This window comes from Aquarana catesbeiana, linkage group LG04 (assembly GCF_042186555.1).
Source record: "Aquarana catesbeiana isolate 2022-GZ linkage group LG04, ASM4218655v1, whole genome shotgun sequence".
Classification (NCBI taxonomy): domain Eukaryota; kingdom Metazoa; phylum Chordata; class Amphibia; order Anura; family Ranidae; genus Aquarana; species Aquarana catesbeiana.
The window spans coordinates 162479944-162495317 of record NC_133327.1 but is presented as its reverse complement, the minus strand read 5'-3'; positions in this window follow the sequence as shown (position 1 = coordinate 162495317).

Genomic DNA, 15374 nt, shown 5'->3' with positions numbered 1-15374 from the left:
TTAATTACAGTACAAATTTCCCCCCACTCACATCATCTTTCGGTGAGTATTAGGGGAGGAACTGAGCACCAGACCAGGCCCGGTTTAGGGCTCAAAGAGAGTCGAGGCCCCCCCGGACGTAAGTGCCAAGTGTCCTGAAGTTTCATATTCGACAAATGTAGACCCTCATTTGGAATATAAAAATTTGAGATAACTGTACAAGGGCTGCTGACAGAGGAGAGGAAAGTAGAATAGTCTAAAAAAAGAAAAGAAAAGGGATGGATGAAAAAAGAAAGCAGGGCGAAAGCGAGAAGAAAAGAGGAAAGAAGGGAAGAAGGGGGGGAAAGGGGAAGGAGATAAAGAGAGGGGGGATATAATACTCAAAAGGAAGAGAGAAAAGAAAAAGGGGAGGCAAATGAGAAAGGGTATAATAAAGAAGAGGTGATGGAGAGGGAAAATGGATCGACAACCAGGATGATGGGTATGGAAGTCCAGAGTGAAATATGGGTCAATGATAATAGAAAGAGATAAGGAGGAGAAGGGAGAGGGAGAATGTAAGGAGTAAGGTGTATATAAAAATGAGAGGGGAATAAAGAGGGTAGTAGGTGGGCGGTGAGACTGATGGAAGCAGAAGAGAGTGGCTCCGGGGTGCAACCGGGCCTGCCCCCCCCCGGGCCAGGGGGGAAGGCAAAGGCAGGAACAGCCCTCCTGGTTGAGAGTAACTATGTTTGTAAGGAGGCCTTTGGGAGATACTGGCGATATCTCTCGGTGGTCGTGAAATGTATCCAACAGGACCATATAACCGTGAACTTCTGAACCCTATCCTGAGAAACATGAATGAGTTCTTCCATGTCTTTTGTTTTGGAGATTCTTGCAAACCATTCACTGATTGATGGAACGGAAGTCGATTGCCAATGTTTTGGGACGCACAGTCTAGCAGCATTAACTAAATGCATCGCTAAAGATTTGAAGTAACTTTGTTTGGGTAAGGATGTATGGTGTAGAAGAAATTGGGCTGGAGTAAAATCGAGAGTAAATGTGGTAATTTGTGCTATTAAATTATGAACCTCTTTCCAGAAGGGTTGGAGGATTGTGCAGTCCCACCATACATGGAGCATAGTACCCACTTCCACTCCGCATCGCCAGCAGGTGTTGGGAATAGAGGGCGTAAATTTGTGGAGTCTTGAGGGGGTTCTATACCACCTGGTTGCTATCTTATACCCGTTCTCTTGAGTAGTAACATTCAATGAGCCCTTGTGTATGTATTCATGGACCTTATCCCATTCCTCATTTGTTAGGGGTGTCAAAAGGTCCCTATTCCATGAAATCTGTGAGGGTGAAATGCTAGGTGTCAAGCGTTCATTGAGCAAAGTGTACAAAAGAGAGATGAGGTGTCTTTGTGGGATTTTGCGGTGACACAAGGTTTCAAACTGAGTGAGCTGCTTAATCCCATGAGTTTGATTGATGTGAGTTTCCAGGAAGTGTCTGATTTGTCTATAGGTCCAGAAGGAAAATGCTAACGTTTTGGACGTTTCTATGAGTTTTTCTAGGGAAATTATTTTCCCATCATGATAGAAATGTGTGACTAGGACATCTTCGTGTGGCCATTCTTTCTGCAGGAAGTTGATGTGGGAACCTGGGGAGAAAGCAGGGTTTCCTCTTAACGTAGTTAAGGGACCTGGAATTGAGGCTAAATTTCCCTTGATTGAGGCCTTTCTAAATGCTAATAGAGACGGGTAGATTAGTGGATGTGTCGTTATTGATTGTGGCCAATGCTCAGGGGGTAACCACGGGAGTAAGTGTAAGGAAAAATGTGATACGGCATTTTCCAAGGCAATCCAGGATTTCTTGAGGGTGTGGATATTCCAATCCGCTATCCTCGTAAGGTGGCATGCGCTATAATATTTGCCCAGGTCCGGCAATCCTATTCCACCCCTGGATTTAGATAAGGTGAGTCTAGAGTATCTAATGCGGGGGGGAGAGTCCCTCCATAAAAATGCCGAGCAAATTTTTTGGTATGTTGAAAAAAAATTAGTTGGCAGAGCTATTGGTATTGCTTGCATTAGATATAATAGGCGCGGTAGGATAAGCATTTTGATCAGGGCTGCCCGCCCAAACCAGGAAACATTTAACGTCTTCCATTCTTTGAAAAAATTTTGGGCTTTAAGAAGGGCTACCTGAAAATTCAATACGTATAGGTTTGATAAGTGGGGTGGGATCTGTATCCCTAGATAGGTGAGGGCGTTTTTATGCCATTGAAACGAAAAGGATTCTTGACAGCTAGTCACTTCTTGGGGGGGAAGAGAGATATTCAGGGCCTGTGATTTAGTGTGATTGATTTTTAAGTTAGATATTTTGCCAAAAAGATCAATCTCATGTAGAAGGTTTGGTAGCGAGACACGAGATGCTTGCAATGAGAGCAGAATGTCATCGGCAAATGCCGCTACCTTGTACTCTCTCCCTTTTACCACAATGCCTTGTATATCAGGGTTGTTTCTAAGTTTATTGAGGAAGGGTTCTAAAGTGAGAGTATAAAGAAGTGGTGATAGAGGGCAGCCCTGGCGTGTGCCATTCCTGACAGGGAAGGGGTTTGACAGGAGGCCGTTAACTCTAACTGCAGCAGAAGGACCAGAATACAGTGCCATAATGGAGGAAAGCAAACGGTCTCCAATTCCAGTCGCTGAAAGAGTTTTGCGCATGTAGTCCCATGCCACCCTGTCAAACGCCTTCTCAGCGTTGAGGGAAAGGAAAAATCCCTGGGTTTTAGTGGAAGATATCCAGTGGTGTAAGTTTAATGTGCGGATTACATTATCTCGGGCTTCTCTCCCCGGGACGAACCCTACCTGGTCAAGAGATACAAGATTTGGTATTAAGGGGAGTAGTCTGTTAGCAAGAATTTTTGCGTACAATTTGATGTCCACGTTTAGTAGGGATATTGGCCTATAGCTCGCGACTGATGATGGGTCTTTGCCCTCTTTGGGTATGACAGAAATGTGGGCTACTAACATTCTAGAAGGGTCAAATTGGGCATCAGCTAAGGCATTGAATGTGGTCAGGAGTGTGGGGAAGAGAATATCCGCAAATGTTTTATAGTATTGGAGAGAGTAACCATCGGGGCCAGGACTTTTGCCAAGCTTCATTTGTTTAGTTGCCACTTCTATTTCAGTTAAAGATATGGGTTTGTCAAGTTCAAGCTTAAGTTGGAGAGATATTGGCTTGGGGCTATTTCTGGCGAGGAAGGATTTGATGAGTTCAGAACGGGCTTTCTGGGCGTTTTGAGACGGTTGTTCAGGACGGAGGTTGTATAATTTTGAGTAAAAAGTCTCAAATTCCCTAGCGATTTCATCATTCCTGATCAGAAGATCTCCCTTGGAATTGCGTATGTGATGTATTCTGGTAGAGGTTTTAGAAGATTGGACCGAGCGCGCCAGCAAACGGCCACATTTGTTCCCTTGCTCATAAAAGATCTTCTGGCCAAGAATGTAACGCCTGCCAGAGCGTTTGTCTAATTCTATTTTAAGAAGAGCGCATGCGTGAGATAGCTCCTGTAAAGTGGCAACTGCCTGCGTTCGTTTGTGAGTTCTTTCTAGGGATCTAATTGTTTCGATGAGAGAATTAACATGTTCTTGGTTTAATTTTTTGGCTTTAGCTGCCAGAGCAATCAGCTCTCCCCGGACTACACACTTGTGAGCCTCCCAAAGGGAGATAGGAAAGATTTCGGGTGACCGATTCTCAGTGAAATAGTTGAGGATGCTCGTGCGTATGCGATCTAGGGAAACCGGATCCCCGAGCAGAGAAGGGTTAAAGCGCCACGTTTTAGTTCATGGTTGGGTTTCGGGGAAGGACAGTGTAACCGTAATGGGGTGATGATCTGACAGGAACATCGGTTCTATCGTGGATTGTTTTAAAAATGGAAGGTCCGATTGGGAGAGGAAAAAGTAATCGATTCTAGAATACTTTTGATGCGGTGCAGAGAAAAATGTGTAATCTTTTACTGTAGGTGATAATGTGCGCCATGTATCGTGAAGGGTCAGGTTTTGTAATTGGGTTTTGATCTGACGTAGGGCTCTGTATGGTAGGGCAGATGAGCCTGAAGAAGAATCTAATAGTGGGTTCAGGGGAACATTAAAATCTCCTCCAAGGAGAACTAGGCCCTCCTGGAAGGACGCCAGACGATCACAGATATCTCTTAGGAAGGAAACTTGGTGTTCATTGGGGCAGTAAACGTTTGCCAGTGTTATTGGTTTGTTTGCGTACTTCCCTTTAAGGAAGATATATCTGCCTGCCGGGTCAATCAATGAATCTGAAAGAAGAAAGTTTGCATGTTTGGAGATTAGTATTGAGACGCCTTTCGTTTTGGCATCTGGGTTGGTGGCATGGTGGGTCGATCGATATATGTGGTTGGCGAGTTTAGGTATTGAGTCGGAGCAGAAGTGGGTCTCTTGTAAAAAAATAAAATGAGCTTTGTGTTTAGAAAGTGATGCCAAGACCTGGGAGCGTTTCTCAGGAAGGTTAAGACCTTTTACATTTAGGGATATACATTTTAGCATCAAAGACAGTTCGGTTAATGGTTTCGATTGCATGGTTGCGCTCTGTTTGCGCTTGGAGTTCAAGCCCTAGTATAAAGTATAAAGCGGTAGAGGGTAGTGGATAATGTGTGAGGGCCGTCAAGGAAGGGGAGCGGGCCCAGTCAAGCCCCGGAGCCTAGGGGCCGAGCTGAAGAGAAAGAAAAGAAGAAGGAGAGAAAGGAAAAAAAAAAAAAGGAAGGAAAAGGGGGGGTGGAGTAATAAAGCGGGAGTGAGTCTGGAGTATGGGAGTGGAAAGGAAGGAAGAATGGGAGTAGGAGATGGGGAAGAGAGAAAGAGAGGGAGGAAGGAGACGGTAGTACAGGGAAGGATAGGAGAGAAGAAAGGAACCAAACAAAAAACACACCAGAGGTGAGGCTAGAAAATCTGCCCCACCTAGGGAAAAGAGTCCTGGAGTATCAGCTGGTGTCCTTAGGGACTCGCTGTGTGGGTGAGTGAAAAGAGACGGGGACCTTAGGTCGGGTGCGGGCCGGGGAGCAGATCCGCTAATCTGCTTAGGGGAGGGAGTATAAACTGTGGTTCTGTGGGGAGCCCACCTAACAATTTACTAGACTTTAGGACCACCGGGATCTTAGTAGAGGATCCCAGAAATAGGCACAATTAGCATTTTTTAGAAAAACATAAACATAGAAGGAGGTATAGCCTATGGACTGTATACCTTAATATTTCAGCCGTAATAAGCGTGTCAAATAAGGGGTAGAAAATAACAGTATAAACCCCCAAAACAAAAACAAGAATACATACAAAAACATTCCCAATGCACACTGTGGGGGAGTTATCTAACTTAAACATTTCTTGTTAAACGGAAGGCTAGTCACCATCTTGAGAGATAAACTAAAATGGCAAATCCCATGAGGAGAGATACTGAGAGGAGCAGGGAGGGAGAGGGGAAGGAGGGATGGGGAGGTCAGGAAGGAGGGGGAAAGGGAGAGAGGGGGGAAGGGAAGGAGGGGGGAAGGGAAGGAGGGGGGGAGGGAGGGTAAGAGAAATATCAACATTTAGACTGAAGGGTCATAATATGCATTAATGTGTTTGCGAGACTATTGCTTGTTTAATGCTCCCCTCGGGAGCCTCAGCGATCTGATAAGGTACATTGTGTGTGTTCTAACTCCTGAGATAAATGGTTTGCTTACCGAAGATCAGGGACATCTGGGTTAATGGAATCTCTCCCTCCCACCTTATGGGCAGGTTGTGCAGGGAGTGATTAGAATTAAAGTAAGAGGTTGGGTCCCCCGAAAGGGACACCTTGGGTCGGGCAAGAACTACGTCCCTGATGATCAGCACAGCAAGAAGTCTGCCTTCGCTAAATATATATACTCGTTTTCAATAAGAATACCATTCTTTATGCATTGTTTCTGACCACTAATAGCGTACATGCATTACCTACAGCAATGAGGGAGGGGAAAGTACATGTCAATATCTTAGAGGGGGGGGATAGAGATAGTTGTGGGTCTGGTACTTCGATTCCTGAGTGCTATTTTCCAGATGTAGGCCTGTTGGGCTTATGAGATATGGGGGAAGTCACTGCGTGTAACGAACGGATGAAGCTGGGGAGGGATGAATCAGGCGAAGGTGAAAGGTGTCGGAGAATGTCACGTGGTTGCATTCCTGGTGCGTAGCATAGTACACAGCACAAAATGGGGGGACGGTGTGCATCGGGGATTAATTCGATAACTCACTGATGTTACGACATGGCTGAATGGGTACAGTCAAACCTCCAGAGGGTTGCGTCCCGGGGGAGACGGCGGTGCACGAGCGGGACTTCGTTGGTAGAGATCACGACGAGATGAGTGTGCTTTCGGTGATGCCGATCCTGCCTTGCGTCTACGTGATCTCTGGCGAGGTGCTTTCGGAGATGGATTAAGGGAAACCGGATGCCATGATTCCGAGGGGAAGAAGAGGTCATACCATTCCGGAAGTTCGATCCGTGGGAGATCGAGCTGGTCGCAGAAATTCTTTAGGTCATCTGGTGTGCGAAGAATAGCAGAGCGACCCCTGGTGGACGCAGATAAAGCAAAGGGGAATTTCCAGCGATATTGAATGTTCCTAGTACGTAGTGCATCCAATAAAGGTCTTAGGGCTCTTCTGTTTTGTAGCGTAATCTGTGACAAGTCCTGAAATAGCTTTATATCAGCCCCATTAAAAATTACTCGACCTCTTTCCCTGGCTTTCCGCAGGATTTCCTCCTTAAGGGGAAAGTTCACCAGACAACACACAATATCTCTGGGTGGTTCGTTATCCCTGGGTTGGGGGCGTAGAGCGCGGTGGGCCCTTTCCATATCAATAGGTGAGTCTGCAGGTCTTCCTATTAAATCATTGAATAATGCACATAATGTTTGCTGTATTGAGTTTGGATCGACACTTTCAGGGATCCCTCTTACTCTTATGTTATGCCGGCGACCACAGTTATCGAGGTCCTCCACATGCCTGTGGAGGTCAAACATTTGAGAGAGTTGTGAATCATAGGCAGATTGAACCTGGCGAATGGCCACTGCGTGGGTCAGGGTTGTTTGTTCTACCGTGTCGATGCGGTGTGCAATCGCCTGCATATCCGATTTCAGGTCAGCAATAGCAGCTGTCACCGTGCTTTTAATGTCTGACGCTACTTTTTCCAAGTCGAACAGATTAAGCATGTGTGTTCGCCCGGTGTCAGTTGTAGGAGTAGGAGTACCCATGGTCTGCATGTCGGGCAGTTCACGAGGAGGGGCCGGCGCCTGGGCCTGCGAGACCGCGTGTGCGGACAGTTTTTGGGAACGGAAGATGTCAGGAATGTTCCTATTGAGTTGCGTACCTGAGTCCATTGTGGTACGAGAAGTTGAGGAACTCCGGGTGGTTCTGCTCATGCTAACGCCGAGGTGTGGGCTCCCCTTCAGGCTAAGATCTGTCCCCGGATCGCAGGAGCTCTTGGCTTATGCTGCCATCACGGTCTCCGTCCAGGCCACGCCCCCCCACCACGGCCCTTTTTTATCCAGAAGGTGCAAACTCCCGGTCCAGATGCAGTGAGCCGGCTGCATAAGAGGCATTTTGTGGATGCCATTCCAGGTACCCTGACCCAAAAGTCACCCCAAAAAAGATGTGCCTGTTGCTGACATTTTCTGTCCTAGCCAACTTGGTCTCTGCCTCAGGGACTGCTTCAATCGTTACCACACACTGGTGGAGTATTAGTATAGGGTAGTATGGCACATTCTAAGGCAAACCTTCACACAGGGTCCCAAAAGATGTTAGATAGTCAGGAAACTGGCTATTGCATTTTGAGAGACCTTAGCCTGGAAACTTTACAGCTTATAAGTTACAAAAAAAGTTTAAAAAAGTAAAAAAAAAAAAGAAATAGTTGTCATTTTAATGTTCAGTTCTTACTGTGTTTTATTGTTAACCATTGTTTGCTTTGCAGGAACACCATTCAGCTGCAGCACTGATCTGTTTATTCTGACAGCAGCAGGGTGTGCTTTCAGAATACACATGTCAGTGATTGCAGAGCTGTAGGAGGAGATTTATCATCTGTAGCTAAAAAAAATAACGTATTTGCCCAAGCATGGGAGCCTGGGGTGGTCAGTGGGCAGATCGCTCGTATGCTTCGGCATATATATTTAACTTTTTTTTACATAAATTGCAATAAAAAAATTGTTGTTTTGTTGAGTTTATGTTTTATTGTTACTGTGTTTTTTTTTAATTGTTTATTTATAAGTTTTTCAAGATATACAAATGTAAGCAAACATTTCAAACATTAAGATTAATGCCATGATAGGTAAGTAAACTTGTTGTAAAGTAGAAGATAATGGAAATTGTCAAAGTGCTTAAAACAGAGTATTAGAACATGGTTCTAAAGATAGGCTTAACGAGAGCAGACTCAGCATCAGAACAAGTGGTATTTATTTCACTTAGATCTATAAGGATTTAGGCGGTAGAAAAACAGGCAAACATGGTGTCATGGATTGTATCTCTGTGTTTTATTCAGATGAGTCCCATTTCCCTCAAATATTGTCAAATCTGGGCAAGGAATCATTTATAACAGATGTAAGGCACCCCATCCTACCAACATCAGCAATGGCTGAATTGTGTAAAGGAGGAGTGGTAGCCAAGCAGCATTGCAGTATAGCACGTTTGGCCACTAGTAGGATAAAAGCTATCAATTTGTTAAGGGGTTTAGGAATTTTCGGAAGAGGTAAGCCCAGTAGAAGGTTTATGGGTTGGAGGGGAAAGGGGATTTCCAAGATTTTCCCCAGGAGACCATGAACCTGTGACCAAAAAGGGGTAATTATAGGGCATTCCCAGAATATGTGATAGTGGGTGCCCAGAGAGGAACCGCATCTCCAGCAATGACTATGGGGTGACAGCTTGCGGGCTGCTAAGAATTCTGGAGTTCTATACCAAAACATAAGTAGTTTATATGCAGTTTCTCTCTGAGCCACACATCTAGAAACTCTGGAAGTGGCATCCCCAATCTTTCCCTATTCACCTAGGGAAATAGACCTATGGAGTATCTGGTACCACCTCCTCATGTAAGAATGACTGCGTACAGTGATAGGGGAGGCCGTATGGAGAATTTTGTAGATAGTGGAGATCTGGTGGGGTTCATGGGGGCCTCTGGAACATAATATTTCAAATTTTGTAGGGATATCTAGAATTGTCTGTGGGATTCTAGTGGTGAAGAATTTTTTAATTTGTAGGTAAGAGTAAAAGAGTGTTTTCTGGAACTTATGTTTGGATTGCAAATCAGAGAAGGAAAGTAGTTTGCGTGTCACTGGATGTACTAAGTGTCGTAATTGGAATATGCCTGCTTGGGTCCACGGCAACATAGCGTCGTAAGTTAGGCTATCAGGAATTTCTGGGTTAAAGAGGATGTTTACTAAAGGTGAACACGGGGACGATAGGGAGTATTTAGTGGAACGTTTTCAGATTAAGAGCATGAATAACATTGGGTTCAAACAGACCTTACGGAGCTGAGGGGTAAATTTGTCAGAGGAGGGCCATACCATACAACAAAGATGAGCAGGAACCGTAATTCCCATCTCTATTTCTGACCATCTGTTCGGGGCATATCTTGACATCCAGGAAGTAATAGCTCTCAAATGTGTGGCATAAAAATATTTTATTCAATCGGGTGCCCCTAGGACCCCTCTTGAGTGGGGGGTCAGGAGAACTGAGCCGGCTATCCTATGGGAAGCCTTGTTCCACATAAAGTTTAAGAAATTCCTATGAAGCATTTTCAGTTGGGCCATTGGGATTAGTACTGGGAGAGTCTCAAAGAGGTACAGCAATTTGGGGAGTATAGACATGTTAAGGACATTAATCCTCCCAATGAGAGATAGAGGGAGCTTCATCCATGATTTCAATAGTCTGTTGATTTTTGCAAATAGGGGGGTGGAATTTACCTGATAAAGTGTGGAACAGGAGGTGGACATGCGGACACCAAGATATTTAAGTGAATGAGAGCACAGTGGTATTTTCAAATTACTTTGTAAAGACATAAGTGTGTCTGTCGGGATATTTATAGGAAGGGCTTCAGTTTTGGTCGGATTATTTTAAAACCTGAGAGTTTGCCAAACGAGTCAAGAGTTGCATAGAGAGATGGAAGTGAAATATGCAGGTGTGTGATCGTTAGTAATATGTCATCCGCAAAGAGGGACAGTTTGTACTCCTGATGTTTCAACGCAACCCCCAGTATATCAGGATGAGAACGGATGGCTGCGGCTAGAGGTTCAAGACTGAGAATAAAAAGCAAGGGTGACAAGGGGCAACCCTGTCTGGTGCCATTACTTAGGGGGAATGACGTTGAGACATGGGAAGCCATCTGTACCTGGGATGTAGGAGTCGAGTACAGTGCCTTTAAGGCCTGTATAAATGGGCCTGAAAATCCATATTTTGACAGTGTGGCAAACATGAATGACCAATTTAATCGGTCAAATGCTTTCTGTGCATCTAAGCTTAATACGATAGCAGGTCTTTTGGTTTTGGTCAGAAGGTCAATAAGGTCTATGGTGCGCCTAGTATTATCCCCTGCATGTCTAGTGGGTACAAAACCTACTTGATCTTTATGTATTAGTGATGGGAGTAGTAAGGAGAGTCTATTTGCTAATATTTTAGTGAAAATTTTGTAATCAAAGTTTAGAAGGGCTATGAGGTGACAGTTGTCAGGTAGCGATGAGTCCTTATCAGGTTTTGGGATGACCAATATAAAAGCATGTAAGAATTGGATGTGGGGGGTCTTCCCATTTATCAGCGAAGCAAACAAAGCCACCGTATGGGGTATTAAAACTGGAAAGAACTTTTTATAATAGAAGTAGGGGAGTCCGTCATTGCCTGGGGATTTGTGGGAGGGGAGTTATTTAATGACCATAGTGATTTCTTCAGCAGTGATATGTGAGTTGAGTCCAGATCGATCGTCAGGGGATAATGTGTGTAAATTTAGGGAATCAACAAATGCATCAAAATTCTCTTGTGTGAATTGAGACCCTGGATCTGTGATAAGTTTCCAAAAACCTTAGTCATAGCCCGGGGGCAATAAGTGGGGTTGCCATCGGGCTGTGCCAAAAAGTCAGGTATAGATGCATGGGGTCGTGGTTTCAGTTTATTGACTAGCATTCTGTGAGGTTTCTTGGCAAACTTGTAAAATTTCTGTTTTGACCAAAGCATGTATTTAGTGATCTTGTTCAGATCTAATGTTTTAATGCGATTTCGCAGAGAGGTTACAGTGTGGAGGCGGTCCATCGTGGAGGATCTGAGCAGGCCTCTTTCAGCTTCAGATAATTGAGCCAATAGAGATGAGCATTGAAGGGCTCGATCTTGTTTAAGGCAAGATCCAGGGTCGATGCACTCAAAAAAAAAAAAAACCTTGCAAGCCTCCCACAAAGTGGAGGTCTCGGACACCGTACCCTTATTGAGTTGAAAGAATTCAGTCAATTTTTGTTGTAGGTGTAATTGGATTGTAGGTGTGTTGAGAACAGATTTGTTAAGATGCCAGTGACAGCTCCTAGGTGTCGGTGCAGATAGGAGGAGATCAAGGGTTATGGGTGCATGATCAGACCATGTGATTGGGTGTATGTTCGAATCTACCATGTATGTCAGTATTGGTGCCGAGATAAAGAAATAATGCGACCTCGTGTATAGTTTATGGGGTGGGGAGAAGAAGGTGATTTGTTTGGCAGTTGGGTGCTTCACTCTCCAAGTGTCAAACAGATTGTGAGCCCGGATCACTCTTCGAAACAAAGAGGATGTTTTTTGCACCAGGAGAGAAAGGGTGTTTTGAAACAGGACAAATCTGTCTGTCCATGGGGACATACAAAGATTAAAGTCCCCCCGATGACCATAAGCGGTTGGGAAAAGAGCTTTAAAAAAAAAAAACTCTTCTAGGAACCCGAGCTGTCCTTAATTGGGTGTGATCACAATTCAGGAGAACATACCGGCCATGGGGATCTAGGTAGGAGGATTATATACATATGGCAGAGGAGTGTTTGATGAGAATGGCCAGCCTTTCCAGAAGGGTCAGAGGTTACAAAGGCAGCGGGGAAGTATTTAGATGCAAATTTAAATGAGCCCTCTGCCTTGAAATGTGTCTCCTGAACCATGATCACATCTGCGTTAGAGGATCTGAGATACTTCAGTGCTAGCCATCTTTTACGAATGGAGTTTAGGCCCTTAACGTTACATGAGAACAAACTAACAGCCATAACTGAGCAATGTGGACATAGCATGCATTACATTCATAAACCATAAGTTGTGTAGATACCATGATGTAGAGAACTTGTAAACTATAAATGTACATTTAAATGAGCAAAATTGAAATGAAAAAGTGGAAACACCTCTGTGTTTCTTGAGTGGATCGGAAAAGGATCCGGAAAACAAAAAAAAAACAAAAGCATTCAAACTAAAATGTATATGAGAGTCAAAAGTGGAAACAGGATTGGATCTGGGATCAAAAAGGATACAAGTTGAAAAAAAATATATATATATATAAACCATGTAGGTGTAAGGCCTGAGGAGAATGGGCTCCTCAGGGGACCATGGTCATACTTTGGGACCATGTTGAGGGGACATGACAGCCCGCAAGAACCGATTCACCAGCCTCAGTCCAATCCGAACAGCAAATGTAAGAGGCAAACAGGGAACTATAACAGGCAACTGTTCCAAGGATGGTGCCTTCAAAAAATATAACTATAAGATGTAAATCAGACTCTGAGTCCAGAGTCTCTGGACACAGAAGTGAAGATCAGGACTTCTGTGTAAAAATGAATTCATTTTTTTTTTATATTCTTTATTTTATAATGCAATATATATAGTATCAATACTTTAAAACATCTTTATACAATAAACAACCAATCACATTTTATTTGCATCCCCCACCACCCCAAAATGGAAAAAAAAAAAAAAATTTCCCCACATCTATCCCCTTATCCCCTCTCTCTCTCTCCTCCCTTATGATTCCATTAACATCAAAAACTTCTCCGATGTCCTAAACTCCAGCCATTTCAGCCATTTCCCTCTATAATTCTCCGAGTCTTCCATCAAATGTATAGACTCTTCCATGGCCCTCGTCCGCTCCTCTCTCATCAACCAATCCTTTATCCTTGGGGCTTCCTGGGATTTCCAGCAGCATGGAATCAAAGCTTTGGCAGCGTTCAAGAGATATGGGACTAATGACTTTCTATATTGGGACGCTTCCTCTTCTGTGTCATGAAACAAACATGTCCAAGGGCTTTTCTTAATCCATTCTCCCGTTATCTGTAAAATTGCTTCCGTGATGTCTTCCCAATAGGAGTACACTTTAGGACATTCCCCCCAGAGGTGCGCAAAGGTTCCCAAACCTCCACATCCCCTCCAACAAGCTGGGGAGTTCTCTGGCGTGTACCCATGTGCCCTCTGGCGGGTCACATACCATCTTGCCATTAACTTATAACCAATTTCATATGACTACATATCTCTTGCTGCCACCGACACCATTTTAAGTATCCTTGTCCTGTGCTACGCGTCACTCAGATGCCCTATTTCTCTTTCCCACTTCACTAGGTAAGGTGGGAACCCATTTCCTAGTTCTCCCCTGAGTATTTTGTATATTTTTGAGATACTCCTGATTATACAAGATGGGGAGCTTAATAATTTTTTGATCACTCTCAATTGGTCTTTACCCCTCAATGGTTGTGGTAGTGATTGAACAAAATGTTGTAACTGGGCATACCTCCATTTATCCAGAGGTTTATTACCCCATTCCTGCGTGATTTCTGTGTATGTGTAATACCTATTTCCCCTCATTATGTCTTGTAATTGTATCACTTCTTTTTTAGCCCACCTTGTAATATATAAGTGCTCTTCTTTCCCTGGTTTAAAATAATTAGTGCCTATCAGTGAAATTAATGGTGAATTATAGTCCCAGTGAAACTTCCTGCTTAATCTATCCCAAATCTTAAATGTGTTCCTTGTTAAAGGATTAGTGTTATATCCTCTCTCACGAAATTGTGATGGAATCCATATCATCTTTTCAATATCAACACTACTTTGAGCAATTTCTATATTAACCCAACTTTTCCCATCTTTATTGTACAGCCAATCTGCGATTCTGGAGATGGGGATCATTTGATAATACATTATATAATCTGGTGCTGCCAGCCCCCCTTGTTTTTTTTCCTTGGTCAGAAAATCGTACGCGATCCTGGGGCGTTTGCGTGTCCAAATACACTTTACAACCATAGATTGCAATTTTCTAAAGAAATCAGGGGGGAGTGAAATTGGGATCATCTGAAAAGTGTAAATTAACATTGGCAGGATAAACATTTTAACTGCGTTTATCCTGCCAATCCATGATAAAGCTTTATATCTCATCTTATTAAGTTGGTCCTTGATCTTATTAAGTAGGGGGATATAATTAGCTTTGAACAAATCGCTTGGGGCTGATGTCAGTTTTATGCCCAGGTACCCCAACTCCCTCCTACACCACATAAAGGGCAATCTGGGCTGGATAGCCTTCTGCTCTTTCATAGAGTGTGTTATATTTAAGAGCTCTGATTTAGCCATATTTATTTTAAAATTTGTCAATTCACCATAGCGTTTGAACTCCTTAACCACTTCAATACAGTACACCCCCAGACCAATTTTCAGCTTTCAGCGCTCTCACAATTACTCACTCATGCAACACTGTACCCATATGAAATTTGCATCCTTTTTTACACACAAATAGAGCTTTCTTTTGGTGGTATTTAATTACTAGTGGGTTTTTTATTTTTTGTGCTATAAATAAAAAAGACTGTAAATTTTGTGAAAAAAAATGCCTTTTTCTTTGTTTCTGTCATAAAATTTTGCAAATTAGTAATTTTTCTTCATAACTTTTGGGCAAAATTTATACTGCTACATATCTTTGGTAAAAATAACCCAAATTAGTGCAAATTATTTGGTCTTTGTGAAAGTTATAGAGTCTACAAACTATGGTGCCAATCACTGAAAACTGATCACATCTGATCACACCTGATGTACTGATGGTCTATCTCATTTCTTGGGACACTAACAAGTAAGGAAAGTACAAATACCCCCTAAATGACCCCTTTTTAGAAAGTAGACATTCCAAGGTATTAAGTAAGTAGCATGGTATTTTTTTTTAAGTTGTAATTTTTTCCCACAATTCTTTGCAAAATGAAGATTTTTTATTTATTTTTATTTTTTTACAAAATTGTCATATTAACAGGTTATTTCTCTCTCAGAGCATATGCATACAACAAATTACACCCCAAAATACATTCTGCTACTCTTCCAGAGTATGGCGATACCACATGTGTGAGACTTTTACACAGCCTGGCCACATGCAAAGGCCCAACATTGAAGTAG